General features: G+C 38.8%; 1 protein-coding gene and 1 long non-coding RNA gene across 3 annotated transcripts in view; both read left to right on the top strand.

The window, feature by feature from the left end:
* The window catches only part of LOC138057061 (uncharacterized), a 366,889-nt gene that overhangs the window by 111,566 nt on the left and 247,823 nt on the right, over nt 1-7,500 (top strand). The gene's annotated exons all lie outside the window — the stretch shown is intronic.
* LOC138057054 (uncharacterized) overlaps nt 406-7,500 on the top strand; it is an 83,854-nt gene continuing 76,759 nt past the window's right edge. The window contains exons 1-2 of one of the 2 annotated variants that reach the window (XR_011133592.1): nt 406-714; nt 1,491-2,022. The gene's annotated coding sequence lies outside the window, so the exon portion shown is untranslated. Of the gene's footprint in view, nt 715-1,490; nt 2,023-7,500 lie in introns of those variants that run through there. The other variant, XM_068903063.1, reaches the window with a different exon arrangement.

A 7,500-nucleotide genomic window follows, 5' to 3' on the forward strand; every position in this document is an offset into this window, starting at 1 on the left:
CTTGCACAAGCTCGCCATTCAATTGAAAGTGTCAACTAAGTATCATTCTTAAAAAATAAACGGCTCTATTGGATCGGGCAAACTTTCTCTATGGTATTATTTATATTCGTGAGACCCGGTAGGGAGGTAATTACAACACGTTTTAGACAGGGCTGCTATTTTTAGTACTTCGTGTCAAGCCAACATCACATTAGCATTTAGATTAACATTTAGAATATTTAGAATATTTTCTGACAATTTTTCATAGCTATATAGGAACTGATATATTCTTTTGAAACGAAATGCAAAATGGCCGGATTCATTCAGCCTCTCAAGTTTATCAGCATTTTGCTTTCGGCAGTGGATCCAGACAATTGTGCAATACTCTTTTTCCTACTATGCGCCGAAAATGATTAGTTCAGGAACCATTCTTGTAGGATTCGTAGGGCAGCGTTTTTTCCATCCATTGCGGCTGAAATATGGCGTGTTTACTGGGGAGAAATAGCCCCAGTTTCCCTGAAAATCTCGGCTTTCTAGCTTTCATGACAACTACATGGCAGACTTTGCGACTGAGGCAATATTTGAGCCGATGCGAAGGCGAAATTTTCAACCGATCGCGGAGCGGTTCTACTAAACTTTTTCAGCCAAAAAAATACACTACAGGCTTCGGAAAGGGTAAAGAAAAGGATTTGTGGTTCATTGGATGGAATTTCAAGCGTTAAAATCGCTGAAAAGGTAAGATTATTTGAATTATGGTCGTTTCGCCTACGGGTCGTTTCGCCTACTGTCTGTTCGCCTACGTCTAGAGTCGATTCGCCTGCGTCCAATATGTCAGTTCGCCTATGTCTTAAACTCCGTACTATGACTATCATTTTGTAAAACAGTTGACGACCTTGAAACAACATAGAAATGAAAATTATTAAATAAAAACGAAAGATTTGACTAACCGGTCGCGTGGATAGACCGTTCGTGCCACTCGTGTCGGCGAAACCTCAACCACTACACTCCGCAAACTTAACAGACTAAGGCTTAGGCTCGGGCGCATAGTCTATTAATCAAACATTGGCCCTTCCTTTGCTGTGGACCGGAATGCTTCGAAAAAAGATTGATAATAAGTAAGTTCTATTTGTATTTTCTTTCCTTCCCTCCGCCATTTTGTTCGGGTCATTCTCATGCGGGTTTGTGAACTCGCCCCAGGCTTCACGATCTCTATGTTCCGAAGAAAATGGACGAAGGAACTTACGGATTTGCGTTCTTCTTCGACGCATTCCGGTCAACAACGAAGGAAAAGGCAACCCCTGAGCCTGATTAGGATTAGCTTTAAAATTGCCAAATTGAAGTCGATGTTTCGGTAGTGCATTTTGTGATAGACAAACAGTCACAGTGGTCAAAATGTTATTGAGAGCTGGATGGCAAATTAGCCAATCAGTTAGAGTGGGAATGAGCTAATTTCTTACGTACCTTATCCTTTATTGATATGTTAATGAAAAGTCTCACTTCCTTTCGTATAGGCCGCTCAAGGACCCCGCTCAAGACACAAGTCTACAGAAATAAAAGCCTTAGCTAGCCGTCATACATGTTCCTTTGATCTCACAGAATTGTGTTTTCCCTCAAAATATTCGCTTGTTTTCGCTTTCGCTCGAACATATTTACCTTGATTACATGTCCAGTGAATAGTTTTATCCGCTGGGATGAAATTTCCGTCGAAAAATCGGTTATTTGGGTGGTTTTTGGCAAACAGAGGTTAATTATTCGTAATGCGATCACTTCCGTTGTCGTTAGCAACGGGTCGCAAATTTAACACTTTTATCGCATTATCACATGACGCATTGATCGCTAATCCGAATACTCCTAAAAAACCAGAAATGTTTTCGGTCAAATTTATGTCCAAGAAAGCAGATAAATTGCAGAAAATTTTAGTTTTGCATCCAAAAATTCGTAATCAACGCTAAAATGACCAAATTTTGCCTGGGAAATACTTTTTAGTGTTATTTTTCTTAAATTTTTTCGTTCAACTTGCGCTTTTATAAAATGTTTCAGTTGTCTGTAAATAAGTTATATGCTGTTGGAAAATGTAATTACAAAGGCAGCACTTCAATACTGAACTTCTGAAACTGGACATAATGGTTGACAAAATGAAATTATTCGACTACAAAAATCCGAAAATAACAGCTTACCTTCAAATTTAATGAACTCGATCATTTCTTCGTTGTGAGAAATGGAAATGTTCAATTTCCTTGTGAAATACGCCGTTCGCATGCTTTTCCTGGCGTTCGTAATTTGCATAAACATTCGATTTTTTTTCTGTGTCCAATTGGACCCTTTGTTCCATATTCTATGCGTCCAAAAGGAAAACGAGAGCGTCCCAGAACGTAATGACGCACTCTGGATACATCTCTGGGTCACGTGTAACATCGCTATTCACTGACCTTTGCTCAGCCGTTGATTTTTGAGAATCTAGACGAAATTGCAATCATTTGTTTTTTTTTTGACGGAATACGTATCAGTTCATGTGACTTGTACGGTTGACTGGGTGTTGCTCGGTGCATCAGGAAAAAGATGAAATTCAACCAGTCATATGAGAAGTTCTCAAGCTCACCATTGAATTGAAAGTGTCAACTAAGTATCATTCTTTAAAAAAAACGGTTGTATTGGATCGAGCAAATTTTCTCGATGGTATTATGTATGTTCTTGCGACCCGGTAAGGAGTTACATCACGTTTTAGACAGGGTATTTTTCTATTTGAAGAAATCACGAATAACTATTTTCGATAACAGGATTCGTTCTCTTGTTTCTCTCCCTCTGGTTGTTTGCTCTCTTGTCTCTCTCTCTCTGCTCGCTTATAATTATAACCAAATTAAGTGAAGCACTTCGAATACTTAAGTAATGATCCGTGTAAGGTGGATAACAATTTCCATTGTTATGCGGCAACGGGGCTTTCCCCACATAGGAATATTATCATTTTTACACAGAGAATGCATAAACCTACAGGAAGGCAGTTAACGCAAAAAAATTCATTTACAGCCCACTTTGAAAGGGTGTTTTTTTGTGTTAAAAGATTTTGACCAATCACAAGAGTTGAAAACAAAAGCCAAGAAACATTTACAATTTTACATGTTCCCCACATACGATTTCTGTGGAATTCATTTAAACTGAGACCAGATGAAAGATGGAAGATGGTTGGAAAGTAAGGATGAATATAATACTGCTTTATGAAGTTTTGTTAACCGTTTACTGTTTAAGCCAATCAGAAGTAAGTACAGACAATAGAAAAGTTATCACCTTTTTGCATACCAATTGAATTCCAACATGTTCGTTGCCGTTGTTGCTATCGTTCTTATCTGGACCGTTTCTTAACACATTCGCTGGTCGAATGGAACGCGTCCGACCGCGTCCCAGAATTCGAGCAGCAGATCGTTTGAACAGCGTCCTTGTTCTGCTGGGTATTAGGATATTCTGTAACTGTTATTCCCTAGCAGTATGAAGAATAAATGTAATAAATATGATTCGTGAAGTTTTGCTCACTTGATTTAACAAAATGGCAAAACGGCGGGAACAGAACTACGACGAGCGAAAGTCGAAGTTAGCGTAACATACCGTTGCTGGTTGAAGGAAACAAATTGCTGCATTGATGCTGTAGAAAAAAGACTGAAATCGTTCGACACAAAGGCACAGGCTGAGCATTTACACTCTGTTTCGCGCACCATTATTGCTTTTTCAAGTGTCCACGTGAACTCGCGCTCGGTAGGGAGAACTAAACGCGACATCTTTCGCGAATGGAAGACAACATTTTCGATAATTCTGGAAATTGCATGAAAGAGGGTGCACTCAAAACGTATTCCTAAATTTTCGAAAACTTTTCCCGGAATTTTCACCGTTCCATTCAGTTTCGGACCGGAAATCTCGAAATTTTTGGTCGAATGGAAAGCGCTCTGTGTTTTGACGGAATCATGCGCATCATGTTCGTGTTGTCTCGTTCGGGTTGACTGATTTCGCCTTAGGTAAATGTAGTGTTCAAAGGAATGAACCAGTCATATGTTGAGCAAGCTCACCATTTAATTGAAAGTATCAGCTAATTATTATACTTTAAAAAACGGCTCTGTTGGCTTGAGCAAACTTTCTCTATGGTATTATTTACATTCTTGCGATTCGGTAACGAAAGGAACAACCGACCGTGACCTCACTTCCTGTACACATTGCTGAAAAAAAAGTGTTGTGCGCCACGATCGACTGAAGAATGATAATTAGTTGACACTTTCCATTGTATGGTGATTCCGTAACAAAACAAACAACAGATGACCCACTTGCTGTTATGCTTACTCAAAACAGTGATGTGAACGGAGAGAAGGAGGTCACAATCCCCAAGCAACGACAATCCAGACATTGAACCGATTTGTAAAATATTAAAGCGCTTTCAGATTTATCCGTAGAAAGGGTATGGCCAGTTTTTCAAGGTAGGATTAAATTTTGATTCTCATGATACACGTTTCAACTTCTGTGGATCCCATTTTTTTTTAAATGTGCCTTTTAAATTTACTACTAAAAATATTCCGTATTTCTTTAAAAAGGGCTGTGAAATGAAAGCTAGAAATATCATCGCAGTAGTTAGATAAGCAACTAGCCTTTGGGAGCAAGCCCGTGAAACAAGATTTACGCTGACCTGTTAGAATTAAACTAGCCTCCTAGTATTTTCCACAGTATGTCAAGGTTTGAACTTGATTAGATGAGCGTAGATAATGCATGAGAAGGGTATCGAGCCACTTCAGTCCAAGCGCGTTAAGTGTCAACTAATAGAATGTATTTACAACAATCCAGTGAACACTCTCGCAACATTTTTGTTTACTCGAACAGTAGATTTAGGGGGACACTGTGACATATATCGGGTTCATTTACTCCATTCTTAAAGAAAACTATAGTGGCCGGTTATGCAAATATTTCGGGTGGACTGCGGCTTGTAGCTGCATCTAACGGTGATGGACAATCATGGACAATCAAGGACAGTATCGTATTTTCGAATAAATTGACGCTTATTATTTAACTGGTTATGTGAATTTTAGCAGAATGATATCAAATTTTAGTTTGAAACAGGAATGCTCTGGTTGGCACAGTAATAAAAAACTGTAAACGGGTCAGGAGTAAAAAAGCTGTTCACGGACTTTTTCTCGGCCGTTGATTTTTGAGAATCTCCACGAAATTGTAATAATTTTATTTTTGACGGAATACGTATCAGTTCAAGTGACTTGTACGGTTGACTGGGTGTTGCTCGGTGCATCAGGAAAATTTAGAATATCTATACAGAAAGTATCCCAAACATTCATAAAAGCTAACCGTAGGCCTAGAAACTTTTCTTTAGTCCGAATTAGGCCTACGGTTAGTTTTTATGAATGTTCGGGATACTTTCTGTATAAATCACGAATATAACTGTTTCCGTTCTCTCGTTTCTCTCTCTATCTGGTTGTTTGCTCTCGTGTCACTCTCTGGTCGCTTGCCTTGTTCACGATCTTGTTATAATTATAACCAAATTAAGTGAAGCTATGATCTTCGCAGTTATGAACGCAATTTTTGCAATTGCGTAGAGAAGCCTAAAAAATTCAGTACTTCAATGGAGTTTGAACAGGTGACCTCGCGATACCGGTGCGACGCTCCAACCAAATGAGCTATGAAGCCACTGACATTGGGAGCTGGTCATTTTTGTAGGTTCTAATGTTCCCGTGAGGAATGAATCAACGATGAAATGATATATGAAATGGATCATATATTGAACTGCGGACATGAAATCAAGTGAAGCTATGATCAGCTCCCAACGTCACTGGCTTTATAGCTCAGATGGTTAGAGAGAAGAACCGATACCTCGAGGTCACGGGCTCAAACCCCGTTGAAGGCCTGAATGCTGATCATAGCTTCACTTGATTTCATGTCCATAGTTCAACATTTGAGCCATTTCATATCATATCATTTCATAATCAAATTGGTTAAACGCGACAGGAATGGCAGAATGAACTCTCTCGTATCCTATAGTGTACATAAGGACTTCCACCACATCTTGAACTGCCTGAATTATTACGGTTACTTTGCCAACATGAAAACGCGGTTCAATGGATTCTTATGACCCATGCAGTGCAGTCTGAGCGCAAGTATTTTCTCCGACTGTAATGGATCTCAAAATCGTGATCGTTGTCGCAGAAAACGATGACCCAAAATGTTTCATGTATAGTTATATATACAAATGTATTTCTTAACGCCAGTATCTCCTGACTAAAAGAATTCTCTGGTATCGCCGCAGTTAAATCTGTTAGACAATGGTTTGCCCATCTTTCGTACAACAGGGTACAATGTACGGAATGCAACAAACTGCTGATGGTAAAGCTGAAGTAATATACACCTCTTTGCAATAAAGTTGTCTTAGAAAAATAGAAAAGGGAAAAAGCCAACTGAATAGGATTTGAATTAATTAGGCTTTAATTAAGCACAGCCCTTGCATTTCCCCGGAATCCTTTTTATTGTTTTCCAGCTTTAGAACAATAGTAAATTCCAACAGGCAAATACGACGTTCATGCATCGCTGCAAATGAATTCATTGGGCTTATTAGCCTAATTAATTCCTATTTGGCTTTGCTTTTTTTTTTCATTTTTCTATGACAACGTTTCTGCAATTGGGTGTCTATATAAATAAAAAATAACAGTGCAACGATCATCACACCTCTTTACGAAACGCATGATCGCCATCTCTTCTCGATCAGAACAGGAGGGTTCAGTTCTCAGTGTGTCAAACCTTACACTTCAGTGACCCTACACGGTTGACTAAAGCTGGTGACACCCGGCTCAACATTTGTTGATCAACAAATGTTGGAGCTGTCGTTTAGGAAATGTTGCGGTCTCGCATTTTTGTAGCCAGCCGTGTGCACGCGCTAGCTATGGTCATGCACCATATGGGCTAAATTTAGAAAGTGCTTCGGTAGGCTGATGTCCCTCAATTTCTTCATTCTGCCAATCAGGCGTTTGCGTAACAATCGATATTTGAGTTATCGATGAAAGTGTCTGTGTCTTGTGCTTAATCTACAGATGAATTGGTGTTAATTGCCTTTAATCAGGAAGAAATACAGTAAAATTTAGTCAACATATTTGAAACGTATCATTCAGACTTAAATAAAATCAAAATAAGTAAGGAGGTAAAATGTTATTTACAATTAAAAAAAAAAAGATTATGGCTGGTAGAGGTCACAACAGCTTTTCACATGTTCAAAAATGCTACCTTATACTCGGAGTATAAGCACCTGTTTGATTTAATTTTGAAGCCATCAACCTTACCGTGTTAATTAGTTTGTTATCCAATATTATCGAAGCCGTTAGGACGAAATCGAAATACTAAAGCTATAAGTAACTGTATTGCACTCAGATCTAGGTAATGTCCATTTCTTAAAGCCAGATGGGACCACATGATTTTGCTATTGGCCTCTCGGTCAGTATCTTTCTTTTGGTGTATTAATTGTTTTGTTTGTATTGGACGGGGCAAAATAAAACA

Source organism: Montipora capricornis, chromosome 7, assembly GCF_036669925.1.
Source record: "Montipora capricornis isolate CH-2021 chromosome 7, ASM3666992v2, whole genome shotgun sequence".
In the NCBI taxonomy this organism is placed as follows: domain Eukaryota; kingdom Metazoa; phylum Cnidaria; class Anthozoa; order Scleractinia; family Acroporidae; genus Montipora; species Montipora capricornis.